This window comes from Bubalus kerabau, unplaced genomic scaffold, assembly GCF_029407905.1.
Source record: "Bubalus kerabau isolate K-KA32 ecotype Philippines breed swamp buffalo unplaced genomic scaffold, PCC_UOA_SB_1v2 scaffold_53, whole genome shotgun sequence".
NCBI lineage: Eukaryota > Metazoa > Chordata > Mammalia > Artiodactyla > Bovidae > Bubalus > Bubalus kerabau.
In genome coordinates, this window is record NW_026577907.1 from 507,943 (window position 1) to 526,726 (window position 18,784).

Below are 18,784 nucleotides of genomic sequence, written 5' to 3' on the forward strand. Positions count from 1 at the left end.
GTGGCAGTGCCCCTTCGTGTTGTGCCTTCACCCACAGGGTTGCCTTCGAAGAGGGGTCCCAGCCTCGGGTCCTTCTCAAGGGCGGACCGTGGAATCGGGGGCGTTCGGCATGTGGCCCCACCCACGTGGCTCGTCTCGAATTTCCTCGTGAGACCGGCCTCATCCTGAGGTGCGCCGGGAAGGCCGGGAACCCCTTCCAGACCACGCAGGGGAATCGCCTCTCCTGTCGCGATCAGGAGGGGAGAAGGGGCTCAGAGGAAGCGGTGCCGGGACCCTCGGTGTTCCCCTCGGGGGAACCCGGCGTGTCGTGGGACTTTTGGGGGTCGCAGGAAGGCTGTCATGGACCGTTTCGCCCTTCAGGGCGGAACAGGGGACTTCCCTTGAGACGCCGTCGCGGGCAAGGGCCTCGTCTTGCCAAGAGGTGGGAACCACGTGGTTTTTCTCGAGTTGCGGCGGGATTCTCGAGTTACGACGGGGATCTCAGCCTTCTCCTGGGGTTGGCCCTGGGAAGCCCAATCTTTCCCTCGGGTTGCGAGGGAAAGCTGGGGGTTGCGCTCGAGTCACTGCAGGGCCGAAGAGACCTCACCTAGGCGTGTGTCCGGGACCTCATATTCCTCTACAGGGAAGGCAGGGATCTCGGGGTTGCATTGCAGGCTCCCCCAGGGAGTCAGGCCTCGTCTCGAGGGGAAGCCAGGGACTCCGCTCTCCTCTCGAGTCGCGACGCGGGTCTCTTGGAGCCCCCTGAGCGGCCTCAAGGGAGTCCAGCCTCCTCTTCCGTTTGGAGAGAGGACCCGGGATTGCTCTCCAGGCCATGCAGGAAAAGAAGGCCCTCAGCTCGCGAGGACGGGGGCGTCTCCGGGGTTTCCTCGAGCTGCGGCGCCCGTGGGGGTTTTCTCCCGAGGCGCCACGAGGATATCAGGAAGCCTCTCGTGCGGCACCAGGGAAGTCAGGTCTCCATGCGCGTGGCGAGGGGGAGCGCGTCCTGGCTCTCGAGTCACGGGAGGGGACTAGGGCCTCGAGACGCGTTGAAGAAGGACTCTCGAGGTCTTTGTCGGGGGGCGGGGGGAAACCCTCGTTTCCCTCGCCTTCTGCCGGGGACCTTAGGGAACTTCCCAGGGTGCCTCTGAGAGGCGAGGGATCCTGTGGAGGTGGTGGGGCCCCTCGGGACTCCTCTGGGTCTGGCGCAACGGAAGAGGGCCTCACCTCGAGGGGAGGCAGGAACCTCAGGCTTCCTCTCCGTTTCGGACTCCGACCGCAGGGTCCCTGCAGAGTTGGGACAGGAGAGTCAGGCCTCGTCTTGTCTGAGGAAGGGAACCCCGCTGGCCTCTCGAGTTGCTCGGGGGGTCTCAGGCCCCTCGTCGAGCTGTGTGTGGAACCCGCGGGTCTTTGCGGACGATGCCCGGGGGTGGCACTGCCCCTTCGTGTTGTGCCTTCACCCACAGGGATGCCTTCGAAGAGGGGTCCGGGCCTCGGGTCCTTCTCAAGGGCGGACCGGGGAATCGGGGGCGTTCGGCATGTGGCACCACCCACGTGGCTCATCTCGAATTTCCTCGTGAGACCGGCCTCATCCTGAGGTGCGCCGGGAAGGCCGGGAACCCCTTCCAGACCACGCAGGGGAATCGCCTCTCCTGTCGCGATCAGGAGGGGAGAAGGGGCTCAGATGAAGCGGTGCCGGGACCCTCGGTGTTCCCCTCGGGGGAACCCGGCGTGTGGGGGGACTTTTGGGGGTCGCAGGAAGGCTGTCAGGGACCGTTTCGCCCTTCAGGGCGGAACAAGGGACTTCCCTTGAGACGCCGTCGCGGGCAAGGGCCTCATCTTGCCAAGAGGTGGGAACCACGTGGTTTTTCTCGAGTTGCGGCGGGATTCTCGAGTTACGACGGGGATCTCAGCCTTCCCCTTGGGTTGGCCCTGGGAAGCCCAATCTTCCCCTCGGGTTGCGAGGGAAAGCTGGGGGTTGCGCTCGAGTCACTGCAGGGCCGAAGAGACCTCACCTAGGCGTGTGTCCGGGACCTAATATTCCTCTCCAGGGAAGGCAGGGATCTCGGGGTTGCATTCCAGGCTCCCCCGGGGAGTCAGGCCTCGTCTCGAGAGGAAGGAAAGGACTCTGATCTGCTCTCGAGTCCCGACGGGTATTTCTTGGAGACCACTGAGTGGCCTAAAGGGAGTCAAGCCTCCTGTGGTTTTTTTTTTTAATTTTATTTTATTTTTAAACTTTACATAATTGTATTAGTTTTTCCAAATATCAAAATGAATCCGCCTCAGGTATACATGTGCTCCCCATCCTGAACCCTCCTCCCTCCTCCCCCCCCATAGCATCCCTCTGGGTCGTCCCAGTGCACTAGCCCCAAGCATCCAGTGTCATGCATCAAACCTGGACTGGCAACTCTTTTCATACATGATATTTTACATGTTTCAATGCCATTCTCCCAAATCTTCCCACCTTCTCCCTCTCCCACAGAGTCCATAGGACTCTTCTATACATCAGTGTCTCTTTTGCTGTCTCGTACTCAGGGTTATTGTTACCGTCTTTCAAAGTTCCATATATATGCGTTAGTATACTGTATTGGTGTTTTTCTTTCTGGCTTACTTCACTCTGTATAATAGGCTCCAGTTTCATCCACCTCATTAGAACTGATTCATTCTATTCTTTTTAATGGCGGAGTAATACTCCATTGTGTATATGTACTACAGCTTTCTTATCCATTCATCTGCTGATGGACATCTAGGTTGCTTCCATGTCCTGGCTATTAGAAACAGTGCTGCGATGAACATTGGGGTACACGTGTCTCTTTCCCTTCTGGTTTCCTCAGTGTGTATGCCCAGCAGTGGGATTGCTGGATCATAAGGCAGTTCTATTTCCAGTTTTTTAAGGAATCTCCACACTGTTCTCTATAGTGGCTGTACTAGTTTGCATTCCCACCAACAGTGTAAGAGGGTTCCCTTTTCTCCACACCCTCTCCAGCATTTATTATTTGTAGACTTTTGGATTGCAGCCATTCTGACTGGCGTGAAATGGTACCTCATAGTGGTTTTGATTTGCATTTCTATGATAATGAGTGATTTTGAGCATCTTTTCATGTGTTTGTTAGCCATCTGTATGTCTTCTTTGGAGAAATGTCTATTTAGTTATTTGGCCCATTTTTGGATTGGGTCATCTATTTTTCTGGAGTTGAGCTGTAGGTGTTGCTTGTATATTTTTGAGATTAGTTGTTTGTCAGTTGCTTCATTTCCTATTATTTTCTCCCATTCCAAAGGCTGTCTTTTCACCTTGCTAATAGTTTGCTTTGATGTGCAGAAGCTTTTAAGGTTAATTAGGTCCCATTTGTTTATTTTTGTTTTTATTTCCAATATTCTGGGAGGTGGGTCATAGAGGATCCTGCTGTGATGTATTTCAGAGAGTGTTTTGCCTATGTTCTCCTCTAGGAGTTTTATAGTTTCTGGTCTTACGTTTAGATCTTTAATCCATTTTGAGTTTATTTTTGTGTATTGTGTTAGAAAGTGTTCTAGTTTCATTCTTTTACAAGTGGTTGACCAGATTTCCCAGCACCACTTGTTAAAGAGATTGTCTTTAATCCATTGTATATTTTTGCCTCCTTTGTCAAAGATAAGGTGTCCATATGTGTGTGGATTTATCTCTGGGCTTTCTATTTCGTTCCACTAATCTATATTTCTGTCTTTGTGCCAGTACCATACTGTCTTGATAACTGTGGCTTTGTAGCGGAGCCTGAAATCAGGTAGGTTGATTCCTCCAGTTCCATTCTTCTTTCTCAAGATCGCTTTGGCTATTCGAGGTTTTTTGTATTTCCATACAAATTGTGAAATTATTTGTTCTAGCTCTGTGAAGAATACTGTTGGTAGCTTGATAGGGATTGCATTGAATCTATAAATTGCCTTGGGTAGTATACTCATTTTCACTATATTGATTCTTCCAATCCATGAACATGGTATATTTCTCCACCTATAAGTGTCCTCTTTGATTTCTTTCACCAGTGTTTTATAGTTTTCTATATATAGGTCTTTAGTTTCTTTAGGTAGGTATATTCCTAAGTATTTTATTCTTTCCGTTGCAATGGTGAATGAAATTGTTTCCTTAATTTCTCTTTCTGTTTTCTCATTATTAGTGTATAGGAATTCAAGGGATTTCTGTGTGTTGATTTTATATCCTGCAACTTTACTATAGTCATTGACTAGTTCTAGTGATTTTCTGGTGGAGTCTTTAGGGTTTTCTATGTAGAGGATCATGTCATCTGCAAACAGTGAGAGTTTTACTTCTTCTTTTCCAATTTGGATTCCTTTTGTTTCTTTTTCTGCTCTGATTGCTGTGGCCAAAACTTCCAAAGCTATGTTGAATAGTAATGGTGAAAGTGGGCACCCTTGTCTAGTTCCTGACTTTAGAGGAAATGCTTTCAATTTTTCACCATTGAGGATAATGTTTGCTGTGGGTTTGTCATATATAGCTTTTATTATGTTGAGGTATGTTCCTTCTATTTCTGCTTTCTGGAGAGTTTTTATCATAAATGGATGTTGAATTTTGTCAAAGGCTTTCTCTGCATCTATTGAGAAAATCATATGGTTTTTATTTTTCAATTTGTTAAGGTGGTGTATTACATTGATTGATTTGCGGATATTGAAGAATCCTTGCATCCCTGGGATAAAGCCCACTTGGTCATGGTGTATGATCTTTTTAATGTGTTGTTGGATTCTGATTGCTAGAATTTTGTTAAGGATTTTTGCATCTATGTCATCAGTGATATTGGCCTGTAGTTTTCTTTTTTTGTGGGATCTTTGTCAGGTTTTGGTATTAGGCTGATGGTGGCCTCATAGAATGAGTTTGGAAGTTTACCTTCCTCTGCAATTTTCTGGAAGAGTTTGAGCAGGATAGGTGTTAGCTCTTCTCTAAATTTTTGGTAGAATTCAGCTGTGAAGCCGTCTGGACCTGGGCTTTTGTTGGCTGGAAGATTTTTGGTTACAGTTTCCATTTCCGTGCTTGTGATGGGTCTGTTAAGATTTTCTATTTCTTCCCTGGTCCAGTTTTGGAAAGTTGTACTTTTCTAAGAATTTGTCCATTTCTTCCACGTTGTCCATTTTATTGGCATATAATTGTTGATAGTAGTCTCTTATGATCCTTTGTATTTCTGTGTTTTCTGTTGTGATCTCTCCATTTTCATTTCTAATTTTATTGATTTGATTTTTCTCCCTTTGTTTCTTGATGAGTCTGGCTAATGGTTTGTCAATTTTATTTATCGTTTCAAAGAACCAGCTTCTGGTTTTGTTGATTTTTGCTATGGTCTCTTTTGTTTCTTTTGCATTTATTTCTGCTCTAATTTTTAAGATTTCTTTCCTTCTACTAACCCTGGGGTTCTTCATTTCTTCCTTTTCTAGTTGCTTTAGGTGTAGAGTTAGTTTATTTATTTGACTTTTTTCTTGTTTCTTGAGGTGTGCCTGTATTGCTATGAACTTTCCCCTTAGGACTGCTTTTACCGTGTCCCACAAGTTTTGGGTTGTTGTGTTTTCATTTTCATCCGTTTCTATGCAAATTTTGATTTCTTTTTTGATTTCTTCTGTGATTTGTTGGTTATTCAGCAGCGTGTTGTTCAGCCTCCATATGTTGGAATTTTTAATAGTTTTTCTCCTGTAATTGAGATCTAATCTTACTGCATTGTGGTCAGAAAAGATGCTTGGAATGATTTCTATTTTTTCGAATTTACCAATGCTAGCTTTATGGCCCAGGATGTGATCTATCCTGGAGAAGGTTCCATGTGCACTTTAGAAAAAGTTGAAATTCATTGTTTTGGGATGAATTGTCCTATAGATATCAATTAGGTCTAACTGGTCTATTGTATCATTTAAAGTTTGTGTTTCCTTGTTAAATTTCTGTTTAGTTGATCTATCCATAGGTGTGAGTGGGGTATTAAAATCTCCAACTATTATTGTGTTAGTGTTAATTTCTCCTTTCATACTTGTTAGCATTTGTCTTACATACTGTGGTGCTCCCACGTTGGGTGCATATATATTTATAATTGTTATATCTTCTTCTTGGATTGATCCTTTGATCATTATGTAGTGACCTTCTTTGTCTCTTTTCACAGCTTTTGTTTTAAAGTCTATTTTATCTGACATGAGTATTGCTACTCCTGCTTTCTTTTGGTCCCTATTTGCATGGAAAATCTTTTTCCAGCCCTTCACTTTCAGTCTGTATGTATCCCCTGTTTTGAGGTGGGTCTCTTGTAGACAACATATGTAGGGGTCTTGTTTTTGTATCCATTCAGCCAGTCTTTGTCTTTTGGTTGGAGCATTCAACCCATTTACGTTTAAGGTAATTACTGATAAGTATGATCCCATTGCCATTTACTTTATTGTTTGGGGTTCGAATTTATACACCGTTTTTGTGTTTCCTGTTTAGTATTTGTTGGAGAGCTGGTTTGGTGGTGCAGAATTCTCTCAGCTTTTGCTTGTCTGAAAAGCTTTTGATTTCTCATTCATACTTGAATGAGATCCTTGCTGGGTACAATAATCTGGGCTGTAGGTTATTTTCTTTCATCATTTTAAGTATGTCTTGCCATTCCCTCCTTGCTTGAAGAGTTTCTATTGAAAGATCAGCTGTTATCCTTATGGCAATTCCCTTGTGTGTTATTTGTTGTTTTTCCCTTGCTGCTTTTCATATTTGTTCTTTGTGTTTGATTTTTGTTAATGTGATTAATATGTGTCTTGGGGGGTTTCGCCTTGGCTTTATCCTGTTTGGGACTCTCTGGGTTTCTTGGACTTGAGTGAGTATTTCCTTCCCCATTTTAGGGAAGTTTTCAACTATTATCTCCTCAACTATTTTCTCACGGTCTTTCTTTTTGTCTTCTTCTTCTGGGACCCCTATGATTCGAATGTTGTAGCGTTTAATATTGTCCTGGAGGTCTCTGAGATTGTGCTCATTTCTTTTAATTCGTTTTTCATTTATCCTCTCTGATTCATTTATTTCTACCATTCTATCTTCGAATTCACTAATCCTATCTTCTGCCTCTGTTATTCTACTATTTGTTGCCTCCAGAGTGTTTTTAATTTCATTTATTGCATTATTCATTATATATTGACTCTTTTTTTATTTCTTCTAGGTCCTTGTTAAACCTTTCTTGCATCTTCTCAATCCTTGTCTCCAGGCTATTTATCTGTGATTCCATTTTAATTTCAAGATTTTAGATCCATTTCACTATCCTTACTCGGAATTCTTTATCAGGTAGATTCCCTATCTCTTCCTCTTTTGTTTGGTTTGGTGGGCATTTATCCTGTTCCTTTATCTGCTGGGTATTCCTCTGTCTCATCTTGTTTAAATTGCTGAGTTTGGGGTGTCCTTTCTGTATTCTGGCAGTTTGTGGAGTTCTTTACTGTGGCATTTCCTCGCTGTGTGTGGGTTTGTACAGGTGTCTTGTCAAGGTTTCCTGGTTAGGGAAGCTTGTGTCCGTGTTCTGGTGGGTGGAGCTGTATTTCTTCTCTCTGGAGTGCAATGAAGTGTCCAGTAATGAGTTATGAGATGTTTGTGGTTTTGGGGTGACTTTGGGCAGCCTGTATCTTGAAGCTCAGGGCTGCGTTCCTTTGTTGCTGGAGAATTGGCTTGGTATGTCTTGCCCTGGAACTTGTTGGCCCTTGTGTGGTGCTTGATTTCAGTGTCGGTATGGAGGCATTTGATGAGCTCCTGTCAATTAATGTTCCTTGGAGTCAGGAGTTCCCTGGAGTCAGGGTTTGGACTTAAGCCTCCTGCTTCCAGTTATCTGTCTTACTTTTACAGTAGTTTCAAAACTTCTCCTTCTATACAGCACCATTGATAAAACATCTACGTTAAAGAAGAAAAGTTTCTCTACTGTGAGGGCCACTCAGAAAGGTTCACAGCGTTACATGGAGAAGAGAAGAGGGAGGAGGGAGTTAGAGGTGACCCAAATGAGATCAGGTGGAATCAATAGTGGAGAGAGTGGGCTGGCCAGTAGTCACTTCCTTATGTGCACTCCACAACTGGACGGCTCAGAGATGTTCACAGAGTTATACAGAGATGAGAAGAAGGAGGAAGGAGACAGAGGTGGCCAGAAGGATAAAAGGGGGGAATGAAAAGGAGGGAGACAGATCCAGCCAGTAATCAGTTCCCTAAGTGTTCTCCACCGTCTGGAATACACAGAAATTCACAGAGTTGGGTAGAGTAGAGAGGGGTTAGGGAGGAGACACAGGCGACCTGGTGGAGAAAAAGGAGAGTCCAAAGGGAGAGAGAGCAGTCAAGCCAGTAATCTCGCTCCCTAGTGAAAAATGGGTACTGAAGATTGGGTTCTTAAAGGTACAAAATTGGTAACAAATACATAAAAGCAAAAATTAAAAATCTAGAGTAGCGTTTGGAATTTCAAAAATACGATGTTAAAGAAAAGAAGAAGGAAAAGAAAGAGAGAAAAAACGAACAAGGAAAAACAAACATGGTCGCAAAAATTATCAAGAAAATACAGGTACAAAATTGATAACTAATACCAAAAAGCAAAAATTAAAAATCTAGAGTAGAGTTTGGAATTTCAAAAATACAATGTTAAAAAAAAGGAAGAAGAAAACTAAAGAGAAAACAAACAAACAAAAACAAGCAATGTCGCAAAAATTATAAAGAAACTACAGGTACAAAATTGATATCAAATATCAAAAAGCATAAATTAAAAATCTAGAGTACAGTTTGGAATTTCAAAAATACAATGTTAAAGAAAAGAAGAAAAAAAAACAAAACAAAAAAACAAGGTCAAAAAATTATTATATATATATATATATATATATATATATATATGAAGTTTGCTGAAGAAGAAAAAAATAGGGTCTTTGTTTTGCAAAGTAATAGGTTATAAAAGTGAAAATTAAATGAACAATAGAGAACTTAAAATTAAAAAAATTAAAAAAAGTAAGAATGATCATAAAAATATATCTAGGACTTTCTCTGGTTTTGTTGTGAGTATCGTGGGTTCGGTTCATTTTTGGCTAGTTCCTTGGTCCAACTTATATTTCTCAAGATCTATAGGCGCCTTCCTATGTAGTCCTAGTAACCACAGGGTTTTAATCTATTGCCTGTAGCTTCCAAGGCGTTTCCCTCTGTTATAGCTTCTTTTGTTTGCTTGTCTCTTCAGTGTCTGGTTTACGCCCTGACACAAAGGGGACGGTGGAGGACACTTTTTTTTTTTTAGGCTCACTTGTTCAGTTGCGCTGTGGGGAGGGAGGGAGGGAGTGATGCTGCAAACAAATAACACTGGCGTGCGCTCGCAGTGCCTCAGCCACACTGGGTCTGCCCCCGCTCACGGCACGTGTAGCCTCCCTGCCCACACTGCTCGGGCTCTAGGTTGTTCCACCGGGAACAATCCGAGGCTGGCCCTGGGCTTCATGCACCTCCCAGGTCCAAGCCGCTCAGGTTCAGGCACTCGGGTAGTCCTCAGAGGCACAGACTCGGTTGGGCCTGCGTTTTGTGCTCTTCCCAGGTCCGAGCAGCTCAGGTGATGAGGTGTTTGGCGAGCGCCAATGTTGTGACTTATCGCCTCCCCGCCACTCGGTTATCTGGGTGTAAAACAGGCGCACCTTCTCAGGCAGATGTTGACCGTCCAGATCCCCAAGAAGTTTTAGTTAGCAAAGAAGGCTGCTTACAGTTTTATAGATAATGTCTCTCTGGGGCTGCGATTGCCCCCTTCTGGCTCTGGCTGCCTGTCACCGGAGGGGGAAGGTCTGCAGCCGGCTATCTCTGTTCAGTCCTTTGTTCCGTGCGCGGGCCTGGCGGTGTCTTAGGTTAGGGCTGGCTTTTTGCGTGGTAGATATCCCAGAGTCTGGTTTGCTAGCCCAAGTTATTTCGTTCAGATAGTGCTCAGGGTATTCAGGCCAGATTCTTACTCTAAGCGATGCAGCCCGCGCCGCGCCTCCCTGCCCAGCCCCTGCTTGCTAATGGTGTGAGCAGGCGTCTGCACTGCTTTGCGGCTGGGGGAGTTACCGTAGGGCTTGCAATCTGCGAGTTTTAATTGTTTATTTATTTTTATCCCCCTTATGTTGCCCTTTGTGCTTCCAAAGCTTGGCAAAGATTTGGCAGTGAAAAGCTTTCCTGGTGTTTGGAAACTTTTCTCTTTTTAAGACTATCTTCCTGGGACGGAAATCCCTCCCTCCCTCTTTTGTCTCTTTTTTTGTCTTTTATACTTTTTCCTACCTACTTTCCAAGAGTTGGGTTCTTTTCTGGGTGCCTGATGTCCTCTGGCAGCATTCATAAGTTGTATTGTGGAATTTACTCGACGTTTAAATGCTCTTTTGATGAAATTGTTTGGGGGGGGAAGAGTTCTCCCCGTCCTACTCCTCAGCAATCTTGGCTCCTCTCTTGTGGAGTTTGGAGAGAGCACGCGGGATTGCTCTCCAGGCCATGCAGGAAAAGAAGGCCCTCATCTCGCGATGTCGGGGGAGTCTCGTGGTTTTTCTGGAGCTGCGGTGCCAGTGTGGGGTTTCTCACAAGGTACGACCGGGAGCTCAGGGAGCCTCTCGTGTGGTGTCAGGGAAGTCAAGTCTCCATACGAGTGGCGAGGGGGCGCACGTCATTGCTCTCGAGTCATGGTAGTGGAATCAGGGCTCAACGCAATGAAAAAGGACGCTCGAGGTCTTTCTCGGGTTGCGGCAGGAAACCCTGGGTTCCCTCGACTTGTGCCTGTGACCTCAGGTAGCTTCTCAGGGTGCCTCTGAGAAGTCAGGGATACTATGGAGCTGGGAGAGGCCTCTCGGGACTCCACTAGGTTTGCTGCAATGGAAGAGGGCCTAATCTCGAGATCAGGAAGGAACCTTAGGGTTCCTCTCCATTTCTGACTCAGATTGCAGGGTCCCTGCAGAGTTGGGACAGGAGAGTCAGGCCTCGTCTTGTGTGGAGGAATGGAACTCCGCTTGCCTCTCGAGTTGTTCAAGGAGTGACAGGCCACTTGTCGAGCTGTGTGTGGAACCTGCGGTTTTTTCCAGACAATGCACGGGGGTGTCAGTGCCCCTTCGTGATGTGCTTTCATCCACAGGGTTGCCTTCGAAGTGGTGTGCGGGCATCGGGTTCTTATTAAGAGCGGACCAGGAAATCGGGGTCTTTTGGAATGCGGCACCACACACGAGGCTACGTCTCGAATTTCCTCGTGAGACGGGCCTCATGCTGACGTGCCCCTGGAAGGTCGGGAAAGCCTTCCAGACAAAGCAGGTTAATAGACCCTACTGTCGCGATCAGGAGGGGAGAAGGGGCTCAGATGAAGTGGTGCCGGGAACCTCGGTGTTCCCCTTGAGTGAGACCGGTATGTCAGGGAACTTTTGGGGTCTCATGAAGCTTGCCAAATACTGTTTCAAACTTCAAGATGAAACGTGGGACTTCTCTTGAGACGCTGTGGCGGGCAAGGGCCTCATCTTGTGATGAAGGGGAAACCACGTGGTTTTTTTCGAGTTGCGATGGGATTGTTGACTTACGACGGGGAATTCAGGTTTCCTCTTCTGTTGGCCCAGGGAAGTCCATTCTTCCATTCGAGTTGCCAGGGAGAGCTGGGTGGGAATTGCTCTCAAGTCACGGCAGGTCAAAATAGACCTCATCTATGCTTGTGTCCAGGACCTAATGTTCCTCTCCAGGGGCGATAGGGATGACGGGGACGCATTCCAGACTCACCCAGTGAGTCAGGCCTCGGCTCGAGGGGAAGCAAAGGATTCTGATATCCTCCTGGGTCGCAATAGGTATCTCTTGGAGCCCACTGAGTGGCCTCCAGGGAGTCAAGCCTCCTGTGGAGTTGGAGAGAGGACTCCGGATTGCTCTCCAGGCCATACAGGAAAGAAGGCCCTCAGCTCGCAATGACGGGGGCGTCTTGTGGGTTTTCTCGAGTTGGAGCGCAAGTATGAGTTTTCTCACGAGGTACGACGGGGAGCTCAGGGAGCCTCTCGTGTGGTGCCAGGAAAGTCAGGTGTCTATGCGTGTGATGAGGAGGAGCCCATAAATGCTCTCGAGTCATGGTAGGGAAATCGGGACTCAAGACGCGTTGAAGAAGGAGTCTCGAGGTCTTTCTCAGGTTGCGGCAGGAAACCCTGGGTTCCCTCGACTTGTACCGGTGACCTCAGGGAGCTTCTCAGGGTGCCTCTGAGAAGTCAGGCATACTGTGGACTTGGGAGGCGCTCTCAGAACTCCACTGGGTTTGGTGCAATGGCAAAGGTTCTCATCTCGAGTTGAGGCAGGAACCTAAGGGTTCCTCTCCATTTAAAACTCCGACCACAGGGTCCCTGAAGAGTTGGGACAGGAGAGTCAGGCCTCGTCTTGTGTGGAGGAATGGAACTCCACTTGCCTCTCGAGTTGTTCACAGGATAACAGACCATTTGTCGAGCTGTGAGTGGAACCTTCGGTTTTTTCCATAAGATGCATGAGGGGGTCAGTGCCCCTTCGTGTTGTGCCTTCATCCACAGGGTTGCCTTCAAAGAGGTGTCCGGACATCGGGTTCTTATCAATAGCAGAGCAGGAAATCGGGGTCTTTCAGAACGTGGCACCATCCATGAGGCTACGTCTCGAATTTCTTCATTAGACTGGTGTCATCCTGAGGTGCGCCATGAAGATCGGGAACCCCTTCCAGACAAAGCAGGGGAATCGACCATCTTGTCACGATCAGGAGGAGTGAAAGGGCTCAGTTGAAGTCGTGCCGGGAACCTCGGTGTTCCCCTCGAGTGGGACCGGTGTGTCGGGAAACTTTTGGGGTCACTTCAAGGGTGCCAAGTACCGTTTTGCACTTCAATACGGACTTGGGGCTTCTCTTGACACGCTGTAGAGGGCAAGGGCCTCATCTTGGGATGACGGGGGAATCACGTGGTTTTTCTCAAGGTGCGGCGGGATTCTCGAGTTACGACGGGGAATTCAGGCTTCCTCTTGTGTTGGCCCAGGGAAGTCCAATCTTCCATTCGAGTTTCGAGGAAGAGCTGGGGTTTGCTCTTGAGTCACTGCAGGGCAAAAGAGACCTCATCTAGGCTTGTGTCCAGGACCTTATATTCCTCTCCAGGGCCGACAGCGATCTCGGGGTTGCATTCCAGATGCATCCTGGGAGTCAGAGCTCGACTCGAGGGGAAGCAAAGGACCCCGCTCTCCTCTTGAGTCACCGCAGGTGTCTCTTGGAGCCCACTGAGTGGCCTAAAGGGAGTCAAGCCCCCTGTGGAGTTTGGAGAGAGGACTCAGGATTGCTCTCCAGGCCATGCAGGAAAAGAAGACCCTCATCTCGCGATGACAGGGGCGTCTTGTTGGTTTTCTCGAGCTGCGGTGCCAGTGTGCGGTTTCTGACGAGGTGCGACGGGAAGCTCAGGGAGCCTTTCGTGTGGCACCAGGGAATTCAGGTCTCCGTGCGCATGGCAAGGGGGAGCGCGTCATTGCTCTCGAGATATGATACGGGAATCGGGCCTCAAGACACGTTAAAGCAGGACTCTCAAGGTCTTTCTCGGGTTGCGGCAGGAAACCCTGGGTTCCGTCGACTTCTGCCGGTGACCTTAGGGAGCTTCTCAGGGTGCCTCTGAGAAGTCAGGCATACTGTGGATTTGGGACGGGCCTCTCGGGACTCCACTGGTTTTGTGGCAATGGAAAAGGGCCTCATCTTGAGTGGAGGCAGGAACCTCAGGCTTCCTCTCCATTTCTGACTGGGTGCGCAAGGTCCCTAGAGTTGTGACAGGAGAGTCAGGCATCGTCTTGTGTGGAGGAATGGAACTCCGCTTGCTTCTCGAGTTGTTCACGAGGTGACAGACCACTTGTGGAGCTGTGTGAGGAACCTGCGGGTTCTTCCGGAAGATGCACGGGGTGTCAGTGCCCCTACGTGTTGTGCCTTCATCCACAGGCTTGCCTTCGAAGAGGTGTCCAGGAGTCTGGTTTTGATCAAAAGTGGACCATGGAATCGGGGTCTTTCGGCATGTAGTATGGCCCTCGAGGCTACCTCTCGAATTTCCTCATGAGACCGGCCTCATCCTGAGGTGTGCCGGGAAGGTCGGGAATCCCTTCGAGACAAAGCAGTGGAATCGACCCTCCTATCGCGATCAGGAGAGGAGAAAGGCCTCAGATGAAGTGGTGCCGGAAACTTCAGTGTCCCCTCTAGTGCGATCGGTATATAGGGGAACTTTTGGGGTCGCATCAAGGGTGCCAAGTACTGTTTTGCACTTCAAGACGGAATGTGAGACTTCGCTTGAGACGCTGTAGGGGGCAAGGGCCTCATCTTGCAATACGGGGAACCACGTGATTTTTCTCGAGTTGCGGCGGGTTTCTCAAATTACAACTGGAAATTCAGGCTTCCTCTTGTGTTGGCTCAGAAAGGCCAATCTTCCATTCGAGTTGCAAGGGAAAGCTAGGGGTTGCGCTTGAGTCACTGCAGGGCCAAAGAGACCTCATCTAGGCTTTTGTCCAGGACCTAAGGTTCCTCTCCAGGGGCGACAGGGATCCAGGGTTGCATTCCAGACTCACCCTCGTAGTCAGGCCTCATCTCGAGGGGAAGCAAAGGACACCGCTCTCCTCCTGAGTATCGACGGGTATCTCTTGGAGCCCACTGAGTGACCTAAAGGGAGTCAAGCCTCCTTTGGAGTTTGGAGAGAGGATTCGGGATTGCTCTTCAGGTCATGCAGGAAAGGCCCTCATTTCACCATGACAGGGGCGTCTCGTGGGTTTTCTCGAGCTGCGGCGCCAGTGTGGGGTTTCTCACGAGGTACGATGGGGAGCTCAGGGAGCCTCTCATGTGGTGCCGGGGAAGTCAGATCTTCATGCGCGTGGCGAGGGGGAGCGCGTCATTTTTCTCCAGTCATGGTAGGGGAATCGGGCCTCAAGACGCGTGAAGAAGGACTCGGGAGGTTTTTCTCAGGTTACGGCAGGAAACCCTGGGTTCCGTCGACTTATGCCCGTGACCTCAGGGAGCTTTTCAGGGTGCCTCTGAGAAGTCAGGGATACTGTGCAGTTGGGAGGGGCCGCTCCGAACTCCACTGGGTTTGGTGCAGTAGAAGAGGGCCTTATCTCGAGTTGAGGCAGGAACCTCATGGTTCCTCTCCATTTCTGAATCGGATCTCAGTGTCCATGCAGAGTTGGGACAGGAGAGTCAGGCCTCGTCTTGTGTGGAGGAATTTAACTCCTCTTGCCTCTCGAGTTGTTCACGGGGTGACAGGCCACTTGTCGATCTGTATGTGGAACTTGCGGGCTTTTCCAACGATGCAGGAGGGTGTCAGACCCCTTCGTTTTGTGCCTTCGTCCACAGGATTGCCTTCGAAGAGGTGTCCTAGCATTGGGTTCTTATCAAGAGCAGACAGGGAAATCGGGGTCTTTCGGCGTGTGGCACCAACCACAAGGCTACGTCTCGAATTTCCTCGTGAGACCGGCCTCATCCTGAGGTGCGCCGGGAAGGTCCGGAACCCCTTCCAGACAAAGCAGGGTAATCGACCCTCCCGTCGCGATCAGGAGGGGATAAGGGGCTCAGAACAAGCGGTGCACCGAACCTTGGTGTTCCCCTCGAGTGAGACCAGGGTGTCGGGGAACTTTTGTGCTAACATCAAGGTTGCCAATTATCGTTTTAAACTTCAAGATGGAACGTAGGGCTTCTACTGAGACGCTGTAGCTGGCAAGGGCCTCATCTTGCGATGACGGGGGAACCACGTGGTTTTCCTCGAGTTGCAGTGGGATTTTCGAATTACGACGGGGAATTCAGGTTTCCTCTTGTGTTGTCCCAGGGAAGTCCATTCTTCCATTCGAGGTGCGAGGGAGAGCAGGGGATTGCTCTCGAGTCACTTCAGGGCAAATGAGACCTCATCTATGCTTGTGTCTAGGACCTAATGTTCCTCTCCAGGGGCGACAGGGATCTCGGGGTTGCATTCCAGACTCACCTGAGGAGTCAGGCCTGGTATATAGGGGAAACAAAGAATTCCGCTCTCCTCTCGAGTCCCAACGGGTATCTCTTGGAGCCCACAGAGTGGCCTAAAGGGAGTCAGGCCTCCTGTGGAGTTTGAAGAGAGGCCTCGAGATTGCTCTCCAGGCCATGCAGGAAAAGAAGGCCTTCATCTCGCGATGACGGAGGCGTCTCGTGTGTTTTCTCGAGCTGGGGAGCCAGTGTGGGATTTCTCACGAGGTATGACGGGGAGCTCAGGGAGCCTCTCGTGTGGCGCCAGGGAAGTCAAGTCTCCATGCGAGTGGCGAGGGGGAATGCGTCATTGCTCTCGAGTCATGGTAGGGGAATCGGGATTCAAGATGCGTTGAAGGAGGATTTTCGAGGTCTTTCTCGGGTTGCGTCAGGAAACCCTGTGTTCCCTCGACTTGTGCCAGTGACCTCAGGGAGCTTCTAAGGGTGCCTCTGAGAAGTCGCGATACTGTGGATTTGGGAGGGGCCTCTCGGGCCTCCACTGTTTTTGGTGTAATGGAAGAGGGCCTCATCTCGAGTGGAGTCAGGAACCTCAGGGTTCCTCTCCATTTCGGACTCCGATCGCAGGGTCCCTTCAGAGTTGGGACCGGAGAGTCAGGCCTCGTCTTGAGTGGAGGAATGGAACTCTGCTTGCCTCTCGAGTTGTTCATGGGATGACAGGCCTCTTGTCGAGCTGTGTGTGGAACCTGCGGCTTTTACCGAATGATGCACGGGAGTGTCAGTGACCCTTCATTTTGTGCCTTCGTCCACAGGGTTGCCTTCGAAGAGGTGTCCGGGCATCGGGTTCTTCTCAAGAGTGGGCCGGGAAATCGGGGTATTTCGGCATGTGACACCACCCACGACGCTATGTCTCGAATTTACTCGTGAGACCGGCCTCATCCTTAGGTGCGCCGGGAATGTGGGAAACCCGTTCCAAACAAAGCAGGGGAATAGACCCTCCTGTCTCGAACAGGAGGGGAGAAGGTGCTCAGATGAAGTGGTGCGGGAACCTCGGTGTTCCTGTCGAGTGAGACCGGCGTGTCTGGGAACATTTGGTGTCGCATCAAGGGTGCAAAGTACCGTTTCGCACTTCAAGACGGAACGTGGTTCTTTTCTTGAGACGCCATAGCAGCAAGGGCCTCATCTTGGGATGACGTTGGAAACACGTGGTTTTTCTCGAGTTGCGGCGGGATTCTCGAGTTACGAAGGGGATTTCTGGCTTCCTCTTGTGTTGGCCCAGGAAGTCCAATCTTCCATTCAACTTGTCAGAGAGAGCTGGGGGTTGCTCTCGAGTCACTTCAGGGCAAAGAGTCCTCATCTAGGCTTGGGTCCAGGACGTAATGTTCCTCTCCAGGGGCGACAGGGATATCGGGGTCGCATTCCAGTCTCACCCGGTGGGTCACACCTCGTCTCGAGTGGAAGGAATCAAAGGACTCCACTATCCTCTCGAGTCGGGACGCGTAACTCTTGGAGCCCAATGAGTGGCCTAAAGGGAGTCAAGCGTCCTGTGTAGCTTGGACAGAAGGTTCACGCTTGATCTGCATACCATGCAGTTAAAGATGGCCCTCCTCTCGTGATGACGGGGGCGTCTCATGGGTTTTCTCGAGCTGCGGCGCCAGTGTGGGGTTTCTCACGAGATATGATGGGGAGTTCAGGGAGCCTCTCGTGCGGCGCCAGAGAAGCCTGACTCCATGCGTGTGGCCAGGCAGATCGCGTCATTGCTTTCGAGTCATGGGAGGGACTAGGGCCTCAAGAGGCATTTAAGAAGGACTCTCAAGGTCTTTCTTGGGTTGGGGCGGGAAACACTCGTTTCCATCGACCTCTACAGGGGACCTTAGGGAACTTCCCAGGTGCCTCTGAGAGGTGAGGGATACTGAGGAGTTAGAGGGGCCTCTCGGGACTCCACTAGGTTTGACGAAATGAAAGAGGGCCTCATCTCGATTGGAGGCAGGAACCTCAGGCTTCCTCTCCATTTCTGACTCCGACCGCAGGGTCCCTGCAGAGTTGGGACAGGAGAGTCAGGCCTCGTCTTGTCTGAGTAACGGAACTCTGTTTGCCCCTTGAGTCGTTCAGGGGGTCTCAGGGCCCTTGACAAGCTGTGTGTGGAACCTGCGGGTGTTTCCAGAAGATGCATCGGGGTGTCAGTGCCCCTTCGTTTGGTGCCTTCCCCCACAGGGTTTCCTTCAAAGAGGTGTCCGGGCATCGGGTTCATTTCAAGAGCGGACCGGGAAATCGGGGTCATTCGGCATGTGGCACCACCCATGTGGCTCATCTCGAATTTCTTCGTGAGACCAGCATCATCCTGAGGTGCGGCTGGAAGGCCGGGAACACCTTCCACACAAAGTAGGGGAATCGATTCTCCTGTCGCGATCAGGAGGGGAGATGGGGCTCAGATGAAGTGGTGCCGGGACCCTCGGTGTTCCACTCGAGGGAACCCGGCGTTTCAGGGAACTTTAGGCGTCGCATCAAGGGAGCCAAGTACCGTTTCCCACTTCAGGACGGAACATGCGACTTCCCTGGAGACGCTGTAGCGGGCAAGGGCCTCATCCTGTGAAGACGTTGGAACCACGTCGTTTTTCTCGAGTTGCATTGGGATTCTCAAAAACGACAGGAATTTCAGGCTTCCTCTTGGGTTGGCCCTGGGAAGCCCAATCTTCAATTCGAGTTGCGATGGAAAGCTGGGGGTTCTGCTCGAGTCACTACAGGGCCAAAGAGACCTCATCGAGGCGTGTGTCCAGGACCTAATATTCCTCTCAAGGGAAGACAGGGATCACGGGTTTCCATTCCAGACTCCCCCGGGGGGTCAGGACTCGCCTGGAGGGGAAGCAAAGACTCCGCTTTCCTCTCAAGTCGCGACACGGATCTCTTGGAGCCCACTGAATGGACACAAGAGTGTCGAGCCTCCTCTTCAGTTTGGAGAGAGG